Source organism: Aedes aegypti, chromosome 3 (genome assembly GCF_002204515.2).
Source record: "Aedes aegypti strain LVP_AGWG chromosome 3, AaegL5.0 Primary Assembly, whole genome shotgun sequence".
NCBI lineage: Eukaryota > Metazoa > Arthropoda > Insecta > Diptera > Culicidae > Aedes > Aedes aegypti.
The window spans coordinates 301,486,345-301,510,168 of NC_035109.1; the positions used below are offsets into that span (position 1 = coordinate 301,486,345).

At 38.5% G+C, this 23,824-nt stretch overlaps 1 protein-coding gene across 1 annotated transcript in view; it reads left to right on the forward strand.

Moving 5' to 3' along the window:
* LOC5578675 (sodium-dependent nutrient amino acid transporter 1) overlaps positions 1–23,824 on the forward strand; it is an 84,532-nt gene that overhangs the window by 16,799 nt on the left and 43,909 nt on the right.

The window sequence follows — 23,824 nt, forward strand, 5'->3', positions numbered from 1 at the left end:
TGAGTTTCCTTGAATCCCAGTGTGAATTCTGGTATTACAGTTTAGATGCTGGATTTCTGGTGTGAATTTTGGGACTCAAGTGTGAATTCAGTGAGAACAACAGTGAGGGTTCTGGTATTCCAGTGTGGCTCAAGTTTTGATTATGCAAATTTTGGATGGAAATAATTGGAAGGAGACAAAATATAGAGAAATTACATTAAACAATCCATGTTTATCTTGGGTGTGTTTTTAACCATGAACTCTCAATTACTTATTTTAATACTTAATACTTCTTTATTATTAAGAAAAAAAATAAATTAGGATAATCCGTAAAGTGTCGGGTTTAGAGGTACCGTGTTGATTCGAATTTCCCGGACGCATCGAATCCCGGACACTGGTTCTGGATCACCCAAAATTAATTATTTCGTATTTGACTTAGTCGTAAAATGCTTTTCAAAATAATTGATAACATCGTGGATTTGTTGCATTCTAATCAAAGCTCGACTTCCCCTCCTTCCGGAGAAATTCAGTTTTATTCCGGCATAACTCATTAATCATGCATTACTCAGGATCTGTTTCCGTATAAGACTGATATCCCCAATCAAACCGTTTCTCTGAGCATCAAATTCTGAACGACTAACAGCTACTCGTGTCATTAATCAATACCCCGTAGATCTACCTACAACCATTAGCATCAGTTATAATTTATGCCATTCAGGTCACAACACTTGCAGTTTGATGTATTCCGTCCCTTTATTGCTTCTACCGCGCCGTAAACTGTGATCGGAATAACTGCCGGTATCTACCAGATGTGAAACAATCGCGCTCCGTAGGAACGGATTCTCAACACGCCGCTCAAGGAAAACTAGTGCACCGACTCAACATCCGAGAGCAAAAAGTTACATACAAAGATCTAACAAATCTGATGGATAAAAAAGCGCGAACTGCCAACCTCCACGTTCATCATCTATCCAGACTCCACACCTGCTGGCGCCAATCGTCGAATACACGAAAGGATTCTCTTTGTTGTTGCTAATTGAACATAATCTGCTAGGTTACTGCTTCCTGAATGAGGGTTGCGTGAATTGAGCCCCTTCTGGAAGAATCCTGGCGAATCATTCTAAAAAGTAGCAAGATTCTGGATCATGCTCCTTATTGCAAAAGAAGGTATGGGAGTGAACACTTTTGCTTTTTTTTTGCACATTTTCTGATATCAGAACAAGTTGAACCTGTTTCTTCCCGGTAGCGAGACTGATCCTGCCCATGAGCTAGATCTTCAAACTATCGTCAATTATCCGCGATCTGTGGGCGATCCCCCTGTTTGGACGTGAGCGTGCTTGCATGTTGGCAACTCGTTAAATCAAGATCGAGGAATTTGTGTACCTTTTTTCCTTGCTTTTGGCATAGCGGCTTCAGAATCAAAACAAATCAATGACTGACATTCTTTGCAAATTATTTTTTTTGTTGCGGGTTAGATGCTGTCAATCAATAATTTTGATTCGGTGAATGATTTATCTAGATCGAACAAAAAGCTTAACCCCTCTGTCATCAGCATCGTTTTTGACGTAAGATTACGTCATTCTTCTCTATACAGGAGTGAAATTGTAATTTCAAAACCAAGAGCGTTACATTGGCATGAAATATTTTGAACGTTTATAACTTTTTGATGGCTTAACGAAATATGAGAACTTTCCCAAATACGCTATTTTTTGTAAAAGGTTTTTTTTTTATTTTTTTTTTTTTTAATTTCTTTATTAGTATCATTTCAAACATTACATTCATTTCTTATATCTAGGTGTTCTGTGTTATTAGACAACACTATCATCCTAATTTGGTAAAACAAATTTAAGATTTAATTAACATTTTGTTAACAACATAATACATTTCATTTGCCGTAGCAGTTCAGTTTTTTTTTTTTTTCAGGTGAGTTGATTTCACCTGCTTATAAGAGAAATTTTTTTTTTTTTAATATACTTAACCTAACTTAACCTAAACATTCATTCATTTATTTAGTTAACATCTACACAGATAACACTGAATCAACAATTTCACGCCACAATACTCGGTTCGTGGCCGCATCTCTCCATCCTCGGTTCTGCCCCACGCTCGCCAAATCGATACGCACTTGATCCGCCCACCTAGCTCGCTGCGCTCCACGCCTTCTTGTACCAACCGGATCCGAAGCGAATACCATCTTTGCAGGGTTGCTGTCCGGCATTCTTGCAACATGCCCTGCCCATCGTATCCTTCCAGCTTTGGCCACCTTCTGGATACTGGGTTCAACGAAGAGTTGGGCGAGTTCGTGGTTCATCCTTCGCCGCCACACACCGTTCCCCTGCACACCGCCGAAGATCGTCCTAAGCACCCGACGTTCGAAGACTCCAAGTGCTTGCAAGTCCTCCTCGAGCATCGTCCACGTTTCATGCCCGTAGAGGACTACCGGCCTTATAAGCGTTTTGTACATGGTACATTTGGTGCGGGCGTGAATCTTTTTTGACCGCAGCTTCTTCTGGAGGCCATAGTAGGCCCGACTTCCACTGATGATGCGCCTCCGTATTTCACGGCTAACGTTATTGTCAGCTGTCAGCAAGGATCCAAGGTAGACGAACTCGTCGACCACCTCGAAAGTATCCCCGTCTATAGTAACACTGCTACCTAGGCGAGCCCTGTCGCGCTCGGCCCCACCAGCTAGCATGTACTTTGTCTTGGCCGCATTCACTACCAGTCCAACTTTTGCTGCCTCGCGTTTCAGGCGGGTGTACAGGTCTGCCACCTTTTCAAATGTTCGGCCGACGATGTCCATATCATCCGCGAAGCAAACAAATTGACTGGATCTCGTAAAAATCGTACCCCGGCTGTTAAGCCCGGCTCTCCGCATAACACCTTCTAGCGCAATATTGAACAACAGGCACGAAAGTCCATCACCTTGTCGTAGTCCCCGGTGGGATCCAAACGAACTGGAGTGTTCGCCTGAAACCTTCACACAATTTTGCACACCTTCCATCGTCGCTCTTATCAGTCTCGTGAGCTTCCCGGGAAAGCTGTTCTCGTCCATGATTTTCCATAGCTCTACGCGGTCGATACTGTCGTATGCCGCCTTGAAATCGATGAAAAGGTGATGCGTTGGGACCTGGTATTCACGACATTTTTGGAGGATTTGCCGTACAGTAAAGATCTGGTCCGTTGTCGATCGGCCGTCAACGAAGCCGGCTTGATAACTTCCCACGAACTCGTTTACTACAGGTGACAGACGACGGAAGATGATCTGGGATAATACTTTGTAGGCCGCATTTAGAATGGTGATCGCTCGAAAGTTCTCACAATCTAACTTGTCGCCTTTCTTGTAGATAGGGCAGATTACTCCTTCCTTCCACTCCTCCGGTAGCTGTTCTGTTTCCCAGATTGTGCCTATCAACCGGTGCAGACAAATGGCCAGCCTTTCCGGACCCATCTTTATGAGTTCAGCTCCGATACCATCCTTACCAGCAGCTTTATTGTTCTTGAGCTGGTGAATGGCATCCTTAACCTCCCTCAAAGTGGGGGCTGGTTGGTTTCCATCTTCCGCAGTACTGACGAAGGCATTTCCTCCGTTGTCCCGTCCTTCATTGCCTGTGCTCTCAGCACCATTCAGGTGCTCGTCGAAGTGCTGCTTCCACCTTTCGATCACCTCACGCTCGTCCGTCAGAATGCTCCCATCCTTATCCCTGCACATCTCGCCTCGCGGCACGAAGCCGTTGCGGGATGCGTTGAGCTTCTGATAGAACCTACGCGTTTCCTGAGACCGGCACAGCTGTTCCATCTCCTCGCACTCCGTCTCCTCCAGGCGGCGTTTTTTCTCCCGAAAGAGGCGGGTCTGCTGTTGCCGTTTCCGTTTATAGCGGTCCACGTTCTGCCGGGTCCCTTGCTGCAGCATGACCGCCCGCGCTGCATTCTTCTCCTTCAAAACCTCCTGGCACTCCTCGTCGAACCAATCGTTCCGTCGACTCCGTCCTACGTACCCGACGTTGCTCTCAGCTGCATCGTTGATGGCTGCTTTTACTGTTCTCCAGCAGTCCTCAAGAGGGGCTTCGTCCAGCTCACCCTCTTCCGGTAATGCAGCCTCGAGTTGCTGCGCGTATGCCGCTGCGACATCCGGTTGCTTGAGCCGCTCTAGGTCATACCGGGGCGGCCGTCGGTACCGTACGTTGTTAACGACGGAGAGTTTTGGGCGCAGTTTGACCATCACCAGATAGTGGTCAGAGTCGATGTTAGCGCCACGATAGGTCCTGACGTCGATAATGTCGGAGAAGTGCCGACCATCAATCAGAACGTGGTCGATTTGCGATTCTGTCTGCTGTGGTGATCTCCAGGTGTATCGGTACGGAAGGCTGTGCTGGAAGTAGGTGCTACGAATGGCCATATTTTTGGAGGCGGCAAAATCAATTAGTCGTAGGCCGTTTTCGTTCGTCAGCCGGTGGGCGCTGAACTTTCCAATCGTCGGTCTGAATTCCTCCTCCTGGCCAACCTGAGCGTTTAGATCTCCTATGATGATTTTGACGTCGTGGCTTGGGCAGCTGTCGTACTCGCGTTCGAGCTGCGCGTAAAAAGCGTCTTTATCATCATCAGTGCTTCCGGAGTGAGAGCTGTGCACGTTTATTATGCTGAAGTTGAAGAACCGGCCTTTGATCCTCAACTTGCACATTCTCTCATTGATCGGCCACCACCCGATCACGCGCCTCTGCATATCACCCAACACTATAAAAGCTGTTCCCAGCTCATGTGTATTGCCGCAGCTCTGGTAGATGGTATGGTTACCTCTAAACGTTCGCACCATTTATCCCTTCCAACACACTTCCTGCAACGCTACGATGCCGAATCCACGGTCCTTCAGCACGTCGGCGAGTATGCGTGTGCTCCAGATGAAGTTGAGAGACTTACAGTTCCACGTACCGAGCTTCCAATCGCTAGTCCCTTTACGTCGCTGTGGTCTTCGCCGATTGTCCCGGTTCGTATTCTCTCGTTGATTATTCGTTGCTTGATTTTTTACGGCTGGCTTGCAGGGCCTGACACCAACCCCCTAGATTTCCGGAGGACCATTCCCCCTAAATGTTCGGAGGACCATAGTGCGCAGTTTAGCTTAGAGTCCTTCTCTGGCACTCGGACGATGATCAGCCGCCCCTGACATGGGGAACAGACGCTGTTGTAAGCCGCTCCTAACATGGAGTACAGACGCTCAAGGTTTGCAGAAGCAAAAGCAAAAGCAAACCCCCCCTTCCCTGTCAGCATACGACCAAAGTTCCCACCGGGGGTTGGTTACCCGATCTTCCCTAAGGTTACTCGTACCCCGGCCAGTACCGCGAGGAGGTAGGGATAGGAGTTGCTGGGCAAGAGGCTAAGGACCGCACAAAGGGGTCTATTTTATTCCTTCAGGTACGCGAGGTACCAATGGTACGCCATGCCCAGCCATTTACTAACCTAAACATATAACGCATTAATCGTGGCAATAGAAGATTGTAACGATTTTTGCCTGAAATTATCAATGATTGTATTTGACATTTGTTCCAATGTTTCAACATTGGATATTCTACGTAACTCATTGGTACTATACCAGGGAGGAAGCCTCAGAATCATTTTCAAAATTTTATTTTGAATTCTCTGCAGAGCTTTCTTCCTGGTATTACAACAGCTAGTCCATATTGGTACAGCATACAACATGGCTGGCCTGAAAATTTGTTTGAATATCAAAAGCTTGTTCTTAAGACAAAGTTTTGATTTTCTATTAATAAGGGGATAGAGACATTTTACATATTTATTACATTTGGCTTGAATGCCCTCAATGTGATTTTTGAAAGTTAAATTCTTATCTAGCATGAGCCCTAGATACTTAACTTCATCTGACCAATCTGACCATCGTGACAACATGTCTACTTGAAGGTTTCAAATAAAGAGCTTTTGGTTTATGTGGGAATATTATTAGTTGAGTTTTGGAAGCATTAGGAGAAATCTTCCATTTTTGCAAGTATGAAGAAAAAATATCCAAACTTTTTTGCAATCGACTACAGATGACACGCAGGCTTCGTCCTTTGGCGGAGAGGCCTGTGTCATCCGCAAACAAAGATTTTTGACATCCCTGAGGTAACTCAGGTAAGTCAGATGTGAAAATATTGTATAATATTGGCCCCAAAATGCTGCCTTGAGGAACACCAGCTCTTACAGGAAGTCTTTCAGATCTAGAGTTCTGATAATTAACCTGAAGTGTACGATTTGACAGATAACTTTGAATTATTCTAACAATGTATGTTGGAAAATTAAAGTTTTTTAATTTTACAATCAAACCTTCATGCCAAACACTGTCGAATGCTTTTTCTATGTCTAGAAGAGCAAGACCAGTAGAGTAGCCTTCAGATTTGTTGGAACAGATCAAATTTGTTACACGTAAGAGTTGATGAGTGGTCGAATGTCCATGGCGGAATCCGAACTGTTCGTTGGCAAAAATTGAATTTCCGTTGATGTGGGCCATCATTCTGTTCAAAATAACCTTTTCAAAAAGTTTACTGATGGAGGAAAGCAAACTGATTGGACGATAGCTAGAAGCTTCTGCAGGATTTTTGTCTGGTTTTAAAATTGGAACAACCTTAGCATTTTTCCATTTGTCAGGAAAATATGCTAATTGAAAACATTTGTTAAATATATCAACTAAAAATGATAAGCTACTTTCTGGAAGTTTCTTGATGAGGATGTAGAAAATTCCATCATCGCCAGGAGCTTTCATGTTTTTGAATTTTTGAATAATAGTTCTCACTTCTTCCAAATCAGTCTCCCAGGCATTTTCGAAAACGTTCTCTTGATTGAGAATATTTTCGAACTCCTGAGTAACTTCATTTTCAATTGGACTAGTAAGTCCTAAATTAAAATTGTGCGCGCTTTCAAACTGCATAGCAAGTTTTTGAGCTTTTTCGCAATTAGTTAGTAATAATTTGTTTTCCTCTTTCAATGCCGGTATTGGCTTCTGAGGTTTTTTCAAGATTTTAGATAATTTCCAAAAGGGCTTAGAGCCAGGGTCCAATTGAGAAATTTTATTTTCAAAATTTTTGTTTCTTAATTGAGCAAAACGTTTCTTGATTTCTTTCTGCAAATCCTGCCATATAATTTTCATAGCAGGATCGCGAGTGCGTTGAAATTGCCTTCTCCTCACGTTTTTAAGACGGATCAAGAGTTTAAGATCATCGTCTATAATCACGGATTCAAATTTTACTTCACATTTTGGAATTGCAATGCTCCGGGCTTCAACAATGGAATTTGTTAAAGTTTCAAGAGCATTGTCAATATCAAGTTTAGTTTCTAAAGAAATGTTAACATCAAGATTAGAGTCAACATACGTTTTATATATATTCCAGGCGGCTCGTAAATAATTGAAAGTGGAGCTGATAGGATTGAGAATCGCTTCTTGGGATATTTGAAATGTAACAGGGACATGATCAGAATCAAAATCAGCATGAGTAATCAGTTGGCTACAAAGATGACTAGAGTCGGTTAAGACCAAATCAATCGTAGATGGATTTCTAGAAGAGGAAAAACATGTGGGGCTATCAGGGTATTGAATTGAGAAATATCCTGAAGAGCACTCATCAAATAAAATTCTGCCGTTGGAATTACTTTGAGAATTATTCCATGACCGATGTTTGGCATTAAAGTCACCAATGACAAAAAATTTTGACTTATTGCGAGTCAATTTACGCAAGTCAGTTTGGAGCAAATTAACTTGCTGCCCAGAGCATTGAAAAGGCAAATAGGCAGCTATGAAAGTATATTTACCAAACTGTGTTTCAACAGAAACACCTAAAGTTTCAAAAACTTTAGTTTCAAATGACGAAAACAGTTGATGTTTTATACGCCTATGAATGATGATTGCAACTCCCCCACATGCCCCATCAAGTCGATCATTACGATAAACAAAAAAGTTAGGATCTCTTTTGAGTTTAGATCCAGGTTTTAAATACGTTTCGGTAATAACTGCTATATGCACGTTATTAACCGTAAGAAAATTAAACAGCTCGTCCTCTTTACCATTCAGAGAACGAGCATTCCAATTTAAAATATTTAAATTATTATTTGGATCCATTAGAAAAACGTAATCCAATAACAATTTGATTTGTAAATTTTACACCTACTTGGACTGCTTCAGTCATAGTGGTGGCTTTGAACATTGCATCAATCATTAGATTCAATTGTTCAGTTAGAAAATTAAAATCAGAGGCAGACATGTCATGTGATTTCCCATTGGAATTTCCGGTAGACGAAGAAGCGGAATTACCTGTGGCGGTAGGGTTTTTTCCATTTGATTTGAAACAAGTAGAATGGGTACCCATGGATCGAACAGGGGAGGAGTTCGAATTTCCTGCTACGATATCGGCAAAGGATTTACCGTGGGTAGATACATTCGAAATTGAAAGATTCGAACGGCTACCCGACGGATTAAAATTAGTTTGTGAATGAGCATGATTATGATCTTCCTGATGGGTATGATTCCTAATCAAGCGATCGTTAACTGAAAAATGAGCATTGTTCGATACTCTACCAGGCAAATTCCGGAAACGACCGTTATCGTAACGGATATTATCTTTCATCTGCCTGGCACGAGCCTTTTGCGTGAAGGACAATTCCAAAAGTTGGACTTATGGTTAGCCCCGCGATTGCAACATATGAATTTGGTGGTATCTTCCTTCACTGGACAGACGTCTTTGGCGTGAGAAGAACCTCCGCAAATCATGCATTTAGCATCCATGCGACAATTTTTTGTACCATGACCCCATTTTTGGCACCGACGGCACTGAGTGGGGTTCTGGTAATTTCCTCCAGGTTTCTGGAAATGTTCCCATGTCACACGGACATCAAACAAAAGTTTTGCTTTTTCTAAAGCTTTAATATTATTTAGTTCTTTTTTGTTAAAGTGAACTAAATAAAATTCTTGAGAAAGCCCTTTCCGAACAATGCCAGATTGGGTTCTCTTTTTCATAATGATTACTTGGACTGGGGAAAATCCAAGTAAATCATTTATTCCATTTTTGATCTCTTCAGGTGATTTATAGTCACTTGAGAGACCTTTCAAGACAACTTTGAACAAACGTTCAGTTTTGTCGTCATAAGTAAAAAATTTGTGCTTCTTCTCTTCAAGATATTTGAGAAGAAGTTCACGATCTTTAAGAGTTTCCGGCAAAACGCGACAGTCTCCTTTCTTTGCGATTTGGAAGGAAACCTTGATTCCCCTAATGGAGTTCAAGATCTCCTGCCTAAATCCCCCAAATTCGGAACAACTGACCACGATAGGCGGCACTCTTTGCTTCCTCACTTGAATCAAAGAGCCTGGGCTAGAGGCTGCTTCGATTTGGTGTTCGGAAAATTTGTCTAGAGCATCGAACTGATTGCTCATTTCGATACAATTATTCATTTCACCCTTGGAAGAAAGTTCGCATTCCGGGGAAGCGTCCTTTCTTCCATTCTTGCCACGTGTAGTGACAGTTTTAAAACCCACTTTTTTGGAAGGAAGTAGTGAATTCAGAGATTCAACCTTCCTTTTGTTAGTTGTTGATACCATGTTTAGTTAATAAACGAGAAAGACGTGACCTTCGAGAGGTTTTTTTCCCTAGACGGTGTCCAAGAAGGATTACCACCGCTAGCTTTTCGCCAACGGGTCCAACGAAAAATCGAAGGCACGGGTCCAAACAAGGATCGTAAAGGGATCAATAGTAGAAAAAATAGTACTGAAAAGTACTGTTTAAGTAGCACTGAGAAGTACCGTTTTTAATTTTAGCACTGAAAAGTACTGTTTGTGTAGCACTGAAAAGTACTGTTTTATTGCTTTAGGTAGTTTTTAAGAAAACTTCCAAGAGCAGAGAGAATTCGTGTACGCACAGCACGAAGGTACGATGCGCACTCTTTTGTAAAAGGTAAGGATTCTGAAATATCCTCAACGAATCAAAAGTTTAATGCACACTATTGCCGCCTGTTTTAGACAATTTCAATATTATGGCTTTCTAAGTGGTTAAGTTTTTGAAATACCTCTTTGTTCCGTTGCTCTCCAGTTTTTTTTCACGTTTCGATTCCTTCAACATATTATTCCGTTTTATCAACATAAAACAAATATTTTTTTTATTGTTTCCAATGCTTGGAATATTTGAAACAAGCCAAATAATTTTCAAGTGCTTTTTTTTCTTATTCTTGGCCTTACGTCCTCACTTGGACAGAGCCTGCTTCTTTTCTCATGAGCATTTCTCATAAGCACTTCCACAGTTATTAACTAAGAGCTTTCTTTGCCAAAGTTTCCATTTACACATTCGTATTTCATGTGGCAGGTACGATGATATTCTATTCCCAGGGACGTGAAGGAAATTCTAATTATGAAAAGATCCTGGATCGACCGGGAATCGAACCCATAGTTTTGCTTTGAAGCCGCGGACTCTAACCACTCGGCTAAGGAAGGCCTGACCCATAATGCGGGTAGATCACCTTTTCGTGGTGCGTTATGGGGTAAACATCTACCAGTGAACCCTAGTCCTGACTGCTTCAAACGAAGAGAACAGGATATTATAGTAATAAAAGGAACATTTTTTTAGTCCTTGTTACATGTTTAAACCTTGTTGAAAGTGACAAGTCTCGGTTTTTCTGGTTGCCGAGAATGATCTTGAGACAAGGAAAAAAAATGAGTCGAATACAAAAATATGTTTTCTAATCTTTTATTAATTTAGTTCTCTAGTTAGAAGAAGTAAGGACTAGGATTCCGATGCATGGACAATATCGGTGTAATTTCTTGGCTTTATCAAGGGATCCGATTTTGACTGATAAAGGGGCGTGCCTATGGAGAGTGTACCCACCACATTCGTTAAAGGGTATAAATAGCGGAAACTTTCAATTATAATCCTTTCTGTGATCAAGTTAGGAATTACGCAACCAGAACTCGGCATTAGCCGTACGCTTGTACGCATGCGCAATCATGCATACGTTGCATAAATAATGGCGTTTGATCAGATGTTATTGTTCAATTATAGTATACATTCTGATTCGAAAAATATGCATTTATAAGGTTCATTAGCACGTAACTTCAGCCACGTTTGCTGGAATTGAATGCCACGTTTGCTGGAATTTGAATTCAAACGGCTGTTTTGGTGTTATGGAATAGGAGTGGCTGTTATGCCCACGAGTTGATTAAAGCTTAAGTCCTTTAATACGCTTTTAAAGGATAAATTCAACACTTTTTTGCATGGAATACAAACTATGAGAGTCCACAGGACGATTCTCGGTGATAGTATCAAAAGTTTTGTTGGTTATCGACCTGAAAAATTACCTAGACAATACAGACAACTCTCCCTTACTCGATATTCTGTATCTCGATATTTTCCTTAACTCGATGAAATTCCCCGTCCTCTTACTCGATATTTTCATTTAAAGCTCCAAATGTCCTCGAAATGTTAATAAATGCCATGAATTTAAATATTATGATAAATTTGATAATAAAGTTAAGGTTTACTGCCCATTTCTAGGTGATAAAATTTTCGGATTTTGCGGACAATTAAAAAAGTGCCACATGTGCAAATGTGGTAAAATTGTATTATTTTTCACCTAAGAATTACTAATTTGAATGTATTTTGTCAAACTAATGAAAAGTTTAAAATTTGAAAAATGTGTGTTCTGATTCTCGATACCTCCCTAACTCTCTGGTCCCTTCAATATCGAGTAAGGGAAAGTTAACTGTAATACAAAATTACAACAAAAACAACGAAAAACTTTTTTTCGAGTTTTTCACGATTTTTACCAGGAAAACTCTTAAAACCATATATAGAGAAGCATTTGAATACATTTCTCTCAGGTGAAAAACAGCGTCTCAAGGCACGTCGTTCGTTCAAAACGAGAGTGGCGCCTTTTACTCCAACGGCGCATTTTACACCCAGTTCCCTTACCTTTTTGTACTTCCCAGACAACCAAAATGTGCGTATAACGAAATCACCTGGAGGCTTTGTATGTGCAAAATTTAACTTATAAGATGTCGCGAAAAGGCCTTCTACGTACAAAAGTGGAGGCGATATGCGTGCATATATTATTTGATGAATAATAACATACAATGCGAGTGTATAAATATTCTACCGAACTAATCTGTGATCTCATGCGACTTAACTTATGATAACAAATGTGGATTTGACAGCTGCTATGGATTGATTCGAATTACTTTGTACGAGTGTACGGGATGAAACAAAATGTACAAACGAACTCAGAAAAGAAGAGTTTTATGCGAGGAAGCTCATCAAACTGACGAGTTTATCCACGGTGTTTTGTGGGTTTGATGTAATCAGTATGAATAAACGAGTTGTAACGTGGACTTTCATGCGATTTCTGGTTGCCTGGGCTTAATTTTGGAAGGGCCCGTTTACCCAAACTAAATAAATCATTTTCCCATACTAAACTTCAAGTCGCTTGCGAGGTAGCTTAACGATTTTTTTTTGTATTTTTAAATTTTACAGGATTTCGTTTGGGCTCATTTGCTGCCATTTGCCACCAATCAAGATCAAAACATAGTTGCCAGGTGTCACTTGGTGTTTCAAAATGGCGGAATGAGAAACCTGACAGATTGAATTACCTACCTTGTAGATACCTTGGCTAGAACTATGAAATAATTTACTTAGTACGATTCATGAGGGATCAAAGCAAACCGATCCTGCAGAAGGACGAATAAGTCGTAAACCGTTGTAGTAACTATCAAAAACTGACGGATTTATTACGGACACTTAAGTATAACTTATCAGAAATCATATTATATCTATCAATCTGTATCAATGTAATCATCTACGTTTCCAAGCTTGCGCAACACTCAACTTTCCAATGGAGGGTGAAGATTTTGATTCCGCAACATGAATAATTATAAATTAATAGAAATATGTGGACGTTTTATGACTCTTATTCCGAACAATTCCTTATTTTGCCTGATATTCCGGACACTGTGATTCGTATTCCAGATAGCTCATCAAATCATCAATTTAAATCATCAAACTACTAAAGAGACGTCAAAGCCAGTTGGGCATTATAAATTTAAATAAATATCTGTGGAAAATGCATATTAAAACCATCTTCGAAGCTAAGAACTTTTGGCCGGCGAAAATTGGAACATTTCGTGTGAAATGTTTCCCATACAAAGTAGAGTGTCTGGAATTTGAAGCTGTCCGTAATATGAATAAAAACTGTACTCTACTTTTATCTCTCTTTTTACAATTTTGACCCCACAACTGGCAGCACGGTTAGTCTCAGTTTCAGCATCATCCAGGCCAGGCAGAAAAGTTTGTAAATAAAACGACCAGCAAGTTAAAGATGGCCTCCTAGCCGATATCGCCAAGTGATAACATCCGTCTCTGGCTACAGAGTACAATGCACACATCTTGATTATAGCATGGGTTTTCCATGCTTCCACTGGAGAGCTATTTGCTTGTATTGCTTGGTTTGCTGCTGACAAGTTATTTCTTGGCCAATCTAGATGATAGAAATACAAGTTGTAGAACGCTAGTGGCGCTTTTATCACAAAACAGAACTATTTTATTAATGCTTATTATTGAAGTTTTTGAATATTTGTTTAGTGTCATGTTGTAGAGAATGCTTTATTATGGTTGAAAAATTTGATTTGACACTTATAGACCCGGTACTCAAGCTGTCAGAGCGTGGCAAACTAGATGTTGCTCACACGAACAGTCGCGACATTAGCATTCTGCGGCTAATGCTTCTAGATGCAAGGAAAATTTCGGCGAGGAATCGTCCAAGAAAACGCTTTTCATAGATTGCAGTACGCAGTTGAAAAAAAATGTCAGTCAAAACACGGGAATCGCTGTAGAAAATTTTTGCAAGAAACCGGGAGAATTTTCTTGAGTGATTCCTTTTTAGCAGCAAATCAGCCTTTTATCATTAAAGACTTATCCTTTTTTAACAATAAGCTTTTCTTTGAAATTCAGCTCGCGTCCGACTTTCAATAACCGGCGTCAGGGAGGAAAAAGAAAAATGTTTCGGTTTGTCAGATTGTTGCCTAGATGTGGAGCTATGGTGACTAGATTGGATCATGCTGCGGGAAGATTGTGATAAGCCCTTGTTGTTTCAAGTGTTTTGAGATGCGTTCCAACTGTTCGACTAGTTTAGTCTTTGGATGGTGGAGTAAAATCGAGTTTGCGTAAAGTGATTTTTTCTCATTGAAGAGGAGTTCAGCCGGCATATGAATGTGTTGCAGTGTAAACTAAGTAATGTATTTCGTGTGTGTGTGTTCATGCGCGCCTTTTGGAGGTGTGTGTAATCATTCGATGGGCAGTGAAGAATCAACCGTGATGGGAGAATGAGAAGGCACATATCAGACTGTAACGTGAGGTTCATCCGATGGAAGAAGAAAAATGAAAACGTTCATGTGTGGTAACCATACAGCCTGACAGTAGTGTTGCCAGTTTGTTTTACAGAAAAACAAAATGTTTGTGGTGTGGTTTGGAGAATAAATTTACGCATTTAGGGCAGAGTAATTAATCGTGGGAGCTTTTGACTAATATGTGAGTGTTTATTTTTTTTTTATTGGAGCAAGTTTCGAGGAACCAACAGTGACTACACAACGTGCATCAGAAACAGTATCAATGGAATGTCTTCGTAGATCAATATCTATCCGAGACCATCAAACATTTTACAGAATTGGGTGAGATCTTACCATTTATCGTATATCTAATAACACTAGATTCCATTTTTTTAACCGCGCGCAACCTTATTTTTAGTATCGCTTGACTGTATCTCCTCCGAAATGTTTAAATAGAAAGTTTGCTTTTCTATTCAGTCTTTCTGGATTTTGTTATGTTATATGATTTGACGATCTTTGAAAAAACTTTCTCCTCCTTTATCAGTAGGTTTTGTGAGAGCAAACAATCTTTGCTTGCGGATCCGTTGTTCCAGTTTTGGCCCTTCAAACGAAGGAATAAATCATGGCAAAGTATAACATATTATATTATATTATATTATATTATATTATATTATATTATATTATATTATATTATATTATATTATATTATATTATATTATATTATATTATATTATATTATATTATATTATATTATATTATATTATATTATATTATATTATATTATATTATATTATATTAAATTATATTATATTATATTATGTTCTATTATATTATATTATATTATATTATATTTTATTATATTATATTATATTGTATTATATTATATTATATTTCATTATATTGCAATACAGTCAACTCTCCATAGCTTGATATTTTATAACTCGATATACTCTACAACCTGATGGATTTTTTCGATTCGAAATATGTTTCCATAAATCCTGCTCTCCATAAGTCGATATTTCTTTTACTCGATATTGGTTTTAAAATCCTTCCTTTAAGGGAAAATTTGGACTAATACTTGTTTGCAGGTGAATAAAAAAGAGCATGAAAAATAATTAAAAAAAAATATTGTCAGTGAAAATAACGCGATTTTTCGAGCATTTAAAAAATAAGTTTTGAAATCATAGTATTACCAGCAAAACAAAATTGCTTTCCTACATAAGTAATCATACATGTATTGGGAATACAAGATTTAGTTCCTTCGATTTTGGGATTTTTTTGTGTCGGTTCTATAACTCGATACAGTTCTTACTCGATTATCCGGTGACTTGATTATCCGGGATTCGATTATCCGAAATTTCAGACTCAATTATCTGGAGCATTTATTTTTTATATATATTTTTGTTTTCTAGTTTGATGCATAAATTTGAGATAATTTAGTGTATAAAAACAACGAAAAATAATAATATTTAAGTTCTTTTATTGCAGATTTCAAAATGTTGTTTTTATGATTTGATTATCTGGATTGAAAAAAAAAATCGATGTTCCGGAGGATCGAGTCCGACCTGTAATTCTTTAAGTCTATGGTCCCTTGAATATGGAGTTATGGAGAGTCGACTGTATGTTATAATTTAGATATATTTATCAACAAGATTTTAAACCATTTTTATATTTTATTATATCATATTATATTATTTTATAACATTATTATATTAGCTAGCAGCCCCGACAAAAATTCTATTGCCTTCATCGTCAAACGTTGTCGCTGCCATAATTGGGGTCTAACGATTCTTTTGATATTTTACAGCTTTAGTAGTGGATTTCATGAATCATTCTGTTACACAAACAGGTCGGAGGTCTGGACGAAGGCAACAATGAGATTAGGTTTTTAATCTGATGATTTGTTCGCAAACCAACTCGTTACAATACTCCATTGGTATGTTCATATTAATAAAACACGCTTTATTTCAGGACTCCAATAATTGACCTTATCTTAATTTATTCTTCATTTAATGATTAAGAAGATATTATAAATAAATTCAGAAATGTATTTTATGCACCTCGGTACATAGATGATCACTACCGTTTCTCCTGGGGCACCAAGATGACTCTGGAGGCACCGTTGTGCGCAAAATGTATTTTTTGTAGTTTTTTGTGCACCTCGATCCAAATTTGTAATAATTATTTGTTCATTGTTTAGGGTTAAAATTAATTAAAAAGGAGGATAATCAATAATTTCTTACATTTTCTATCGTAGTTATTATTTTATTTATTATATATTTTAATCCAACGGAAGAACATGATATTTATACCATTTAATTTACAATGATATACATGTATTCGCCATTCTGGTATTCATACCGGCTTCATGTCCCAACACAACTTGATACAAACGTCGTGGTTACATCATTGTTATTTGGAATTCTTACTATATGCCCTGTACAGCGTACACTTCCAACTTCAGGTTTTTTCAGTGTATTATGGTCGGCGTATTACATAATATAATGTTATATAATATTTCATTACATCATATTTTATTATATTGTTTGATATTTATTATATTTTATTATATTATATTGAAATATATCATGTTGTTTTATATTATATTATATTATATTGTATCATATTATATTATATTATATTATATTATATTATATTATATTACATTATATTATATTGTTCCATATTATTTCATATTATGCTATACACTATATATCATATGTACTATATTACCAATATAGTGGGGAAAGAACAAGGATCAGAGGAAGATTAAAGTCGCAACTTTACAATGAATTCTAGTTCCTGAACGAGACGCGAACTTCGTTTTTACAGGATTGGTATTGTTATCCAGCGTACATTTCTAGCTTTAGTCATTTTCAGGATACTGGGGTTGGCGTTTTGCAGAATATTACATTATATTTTATTAAAATATATAATGTTTTCTATATCATATTAAATTCAATTGTATTAAATTCTTGCATATATTAATACTATATACTATATAACATGTGTACCATATTAACAATATACTGCAAAGGGGACGGAGCATCAGAGCAACATTGAAGTTACAGCTGGACTATTAAGTGGAGTTAATGAACGTTACGCGAACTTTGTTTTTACAGGATTGTTACATGGAATTAACGTACATTTACGACTTTAGCCATTTTCAAGACACTAAGTCGGGAGATTACAAATACTACATTATATTACATTATATTATATTATGTTTCATTTTATCATATTACATTTGATACTATATATTATATTACATATTATACTATATAACATTGGTAATATACTGGGAAGGGAGGGAGCATCAGGGCATCATTGAAGTTGCAACTGGACAATGAAGTGGAGTGCCAATCGGAGTCGGGAGGAAAAATGTTAGTCGCTCGCGAGTAATACTTTTCTCTCCAACAGTTGTAATAGATTTGACGCGCCCTTCTTCTAACAAACCATCTCGTGGAAAGCTCGACAAGTACTGCAAATTCCAATACTCAATCTGTTGGATCATACTGTTGGAAGGAGATTCTCTACTTCCCGCGGGTTTCGCGTAAGTGTCTCTGCTTACGGGTCCGCCACCCCCCTTTTGGCCCTTCATACAGCAGTATGTTGAAATCAGGTTGGTAATGAAATTTGACCTCACTGTTGAGTGGAACCGCAAGCAGAGCAAGACTCAAGCAAGGATGGTGGCTACCTACATACATACACATACATACATAAGCTTTTCTTTGAAATTCAGCTTTGAAATTGATTACAAATTCATGCTAACTCTACTCACTATTGTTTAATTTTCGGCGAAACGGCATTCGGCCACATGACCTGGAACCCTTTTGGCATACTTACGCTTATGTATGATTATGGATTATGTAATTGCTAAACAACTCATAAAATAACCAATAAAATTCGGAAAAATATCGAATGAAATAGGGGAAGGGGTGGTAAAATGAACACCTTAAGGATATTATCCAGACTTCCCAAACGAACATCAAACACGTTGGGTACTGGTGTTTTCGTATTCGCTTCGCACCCTGTCCTCGTGTTCAAATCGAAACCACGAAGTAGCTCACGAACCAGTACCTAAACCCGAACTTATGTTTGGAGTACCAAAGCTCAAACCGATGTTTAGAAACCGGTACCGTTTTGATCCATATTACGGACAGCTTTCAATTCCGGACACTCTTCTTTGCATGGGAAACATTTCACACGAAATGTTTCAATTTTTGCCGTTCAAAAGTTCGCAATTTCGTGGCTTGTTTTTAATAAGCATTTTTCATCGATATCTATTTTTCAATGCCCAACTTCCTTAGACGTCTGTTTAGTGATTTAGCAATCTCAATTGATGACTTGACTTCTCGATTTATGGTTTTCATAAGCTGTCCGGAATTTGAATCACAGTGTCCGGAATTCAAGGCAAAGGTGAGAGAATGTCCGGAATAAGAATCAATGAAAGCTCACACATTTCTATTTACCGTTTTGTCTCAAATTCCGAACAGACTCATATTCCGAACACTCGGTCTTTGTATGGCGATTTATTTGAAATGTTTCACTGTAATATGTCACAAAATTGCCGGAAATGGCAGTCATTTGGAATTCAATTTCAAAGTCCTTTAATATATTTTATACTCTGAGAGTTGTAATGATTCTCTAGTTCAAGGCCACTAAAACTAGCTCACATAAATTTATTTGCGAAATTATTCATTTGAACATGATTTTTTCGGAATTTGAATCAAGGTGTTTGGATTATGAGACAGAATGAACGCTGTGTTCGGCGAATCAAAAATGAATCAAAATGTGGTTACATACTTTTACGTTAAATCAATACTAAAATTAATTAAATCAACATAACTATCGGCTGCTAACAGTTAAATTTTGCGGAGAAATTGAAATTTTCACAGATATCTGCAAATTCATACCTATAAGATGCATTTGAAGTCACTGTTTGCCTTAAGTGTTCGGAATATGAGTCAAAACGGTATTTTAAATTATTCTCGTTGCGGAATCAAACCCTTCACCCACCATTCGGAAGCTAAGTGTTTTCAAGGTTCAACAACGCGTTGGAATAATATAGAATGATTTATTTTATAAGCTTCATGATGATTTATACATCGTTGAGGCCTTAAGTGTCCGTAATATGAATCAAAACGGTACAATCGCACAGTACACCATCACGAGTACGCGGCAGCATCAGTGTGTTTGGACCGATGCACGGGTTCACTAATTTGACAGTTGGGCGGTGCCGAATTCACTAGTTTCCATGGTGACGTAGATAACACAGCACCGCTCAAACGTCAAAAAGTGAACTCGTGCATTGGTACTTTGCTTTGTATATTTTTTCTCCCGTAGCAACGCGTTGTTTGCTCAGTTTGATAGTGCTATTTAAGTGTAGTAAGCCTTGCATTCGGCTTTAGTTAGTTCGTACGCATGCTTTTAATTTTCTACCTAAAGTAATAATCTGTGATCTGTGCCAGATTCTCGTCACGAGAAGTATCATAAAGTTCAAGTTAAATTTTGTCAGCGTGCATTCGAACTGCTTTCGTTCTGTTTGTTTTGTACCATGGCTACCATGGTTTGAACAAATGTTTCAAAAATAGGTTCAATCAAACTTCAAGTGTACCGGCTTCAATGTGTAACGCGAGTTTTCTTGCCGTCGAGCATTTGCTGTAGCACGAGTAGAAAGATGCGAACCCAAGTTGAACATCGGTAATGTTCATGGGAAGACTGCTCACAAACTCTTGAGATTTCACAAACCTTTGTGATTCTCATAAAACACATAAAAGCCACTGAATATCTTGGAAGGTGTGCAAAATTGTGTGAAGGTTTCAGGTGAACATTCCAGTTCGTTTGGATCTCGCCGAGGATTACGACAATGTGATGGACTTTCGTGCTTGTTGTCCAATGTGCTAGAAGGTGTTATGCGGAGAGCCGGGCTTAATAGCCGGGGTACGATTTTTACGAGATCCAGTCAATTTGTTTGCTTCACGGATGATATGGACATTTATCAAGTGCGTATAAAATTTGGCGAGAACCGAGGATGGAGAGATGCGGTCATCAACCGAGTATTGTGGCGTGAAAAAGTTGATTCATTGTTATCTGTTTAGATGTTAACTAAATAAATGAAATGAAAGCCACTGAACCACCTTTGAAACCCTTGGGACCTTTGAAAACGCCTTGAAATTTACGGAAAAAAATGGTACTCTCTAGTTGAAAAATAGGTTGTCCTCTGATTGGTAGATATCAAATTCATTTCTGATTCTATTTATCAATCAGGTATCTGAGTTTCCACCTCACTTTCAAGGGAAACGACCGACAACAGACATCTTCCATAAACTCTCAAACAAACTAGACATCCCATCAAACACCTTTTATTGTGGATTTCATTTGCTAAGCACTTGAAAAAACACAACTTCGAAGATGTTTTATCATTCCTTCAATTGCACCAGCTAGTCTGATTGTCTGCATTTTATGACACTATTTGTGCGCCACAGTATCATCATAGATAACACTCACCAACCAGAGAGCAAACTGAACACAAATTCCTCCGTCACTCTGCAAAAACTCGTTCCACATTTGTCAATAAATGCTCCCCTTGAAAAAATACGCAATTCAAACAGTGAGTAAGTAGGTATGCTTAGACGACAGAGGTTCGCTCTTAAATACGTCCCCTTCGTGATGTGGACGGTGTTTTACATTTTGGGTTACTATTCGTTAATGAGGGCTATTTTCACGGTTGAAATAGGTTGATGTGTCAGACTTCGATCTCTGATTTACACAATGTATGCCGAAACAGTTCGGTAATAACAAGTAACATTAGTTCTCAGCCTCAGCGTTTATGTGGCAGTAGGGTAGTTCGACAAACAAAAAGTATTAAAATACCATCTCCCATACCTTCCTTACAATCTGAATGATGAAAATAGAGTTCTGATAAATTTTCAGCCTTTTGTGTATCAAATGCTTACGACAGAAATAAGTACGTTTACTCAATGCTTTAAAGCTTTGTATTGGTTCAAGTCCAAAACCCAAACTCTTTGTTTTTCGAGCTTATGTCACTCTCTTTGATTTTAACTCACAATTTGGATGAATCATGTTTTCCGTGTACCTCCCGAAATGTCTGATAGGAACAACTCCAGTGTTAAAAAGCAAAACCCAAGTGAGTATTTGTTGGCGAACTAAACTTCAAAGATGATCAATGTGATTTCATGAAAAAATTAAACCCTGTTGGCAGAAAATCTGACAGAATTCTATTTTTATCATGAATATTTTGAGGAAGCTATGGGAAATGAGATTTTATTACAGTCTTAAAATCTGAACTGCCCTAATGTGGCAGACAATGTGCAAATCATCGACATTGAACCTAAAAACAAAGTTAGCGCATCTCTCAAAGTATGCTCGATCATGGACCGATGATCATCTAAGAGACGATTAATACCAACGGTGTTGCTCAACGACAACACATCGTTTACTTATCTGAACGATCACTCATATGGGGTCTTGAACATGCCGTCAGGTGAATATGAGGTTGCGTGCCAGCACGAAGCTTGGTTTGGTGACAGATAGATCACGAATTCAGTGGTGCTTCTGTGCCACGCCACGTGTTAAGCTGGGCTTAGCGCTGATTAGGATCACTGTATAGTAGAAATCCCTCATTAAGGTTAGCTATGCGATGCCTATGCATTATGATTTTTAATGTTTTGCATCAAGGTGAGATTGAAGGCTTCAGATTCAATTTAATGATATCTTTTAAAAAAATCTTCTTATTCTTATTGGCATTATGTTCCTACGTTCCTTACGTTTCTTGGGACTTAAAATCGTCCCCAAATGAGGCGAATTCGCTCTCTTTGGAAACCTTTGCGCTTAAGTAATGGAACCGAAACACAAATTTACATCATTTGTATCGCTCCTTGTATGAGCATCCAAAAGACGTGAATATTTTTTTCTTCATGTAGATTCTATGACAGACCAACAAAAGCTGCATCATTGGTAATTAATTACACAGGTAACGTTAGCAATGTCATAATACTTCGGGCCGCTACCTATAATCCGATACATTAATTGTTCATCTGAAAATCGCTCTTTAACATGTATCATTATCTTCACCTGTGCCTCCAGTTACCGGCTTCAGTCAAGTGCGCATCTTCGCGTTTCGTTTGCACACAAACGATTCCCACACTTGAGAGCCACGCGTCATGACCAACCACAGCACATCAAGCGTTAGTAAGTAGTTGAAAAGTCATACGAAATCACGATCTGAAAAACTGCCTTACAAGACCATTAGGGTGCGACTTATCTTTCAAAAATAACTAAAGATCTTGTGACCTTATGAATTTAAATTGAGCATGGATGAAAAGTTACATTCCAGTCGCTTGCACCACATCTAAATCATAAGATTTTCTACTCAAACTTTGATGCTTCTCTTTCTTTGAAATTTTGTTTTAGAAAACTTTCTTAACTTTTGGTTTTGAGAACTTTATAAATATAAGCCGCACCCTAATGACCATTTGTATACGCTTTTCTGTCCCCTTGCCGCAAAATTATTGCGCTGGACTCTCGAAGCTCAACGTTACATACTTAAACGAAAAAACGCTGAGTAAGCACTTGAACGGTCCAACCAGTTCGCTAATTTTCATCGGGATTGAACACGGTGCCCATTAAATAATGCCACACACTGCAACGCCACCGGTTGCGAAAAGCCACAAAAGTGTCCGAAAACCTTTTTGGCTAACCTTCACCCAATGCACTTTATAACGGGTCATTCTTGCAAAGTGCGCGCAGGATGGAAGCGTTTTTGATGAGCCCGTTTATTGGTCGCAGTGTGACGACAGCGACGACGTCGTGCCGCATATAGGGTGAGATGGTACAAAAGTTTTTTTTTTCAATATTCCTAGCTCATTTCAAAACAAATGTTATACATATTACGGTGGTTCAAATGTTATTCAAGTAATAAACTTTCACACCAAATATTATAGAAATCGAATGACATTTGGGAAATTATAGATATTTGTTGTTATCAGACGTGAAATGTAATTTGAAACTATAACTAACAATTGGTGAATATTCAACACAATTTTGTTCAGCAAAATTGTAGCCAATTTGTAGAATATAATTTATATCATTTCAACTGTTTAAGTATTTCCTTACAATATAGATTATTCTATAAAGGCCAAACTTTTGCCCCACCTTACCCTAAATAACCGTAAGGCGTGATCGACGCACGTCATTTATTGCAATAATTGCAATCAATTATTGATGAATATGCGTGGCGCGTGGTGTGCAGAATTATAAGTGGGGCTAAATACGTTGCTCTTCGACGTGGAGAAAGGGCGTATTCAGTAAGTAAGTAGGTAACTGCCAAGACATAGATCAAGAGCACGTACACATTGGGTGTTCATTGAGTGAAGTAACAGTGAATGAAAGGAATGTCGCTACGGAAATGAAGACGACAGCGGCAATAAGCTCATTGGGAATGCTTTATGGGAAACATGTTGACTCATTGATGAGATGACACCT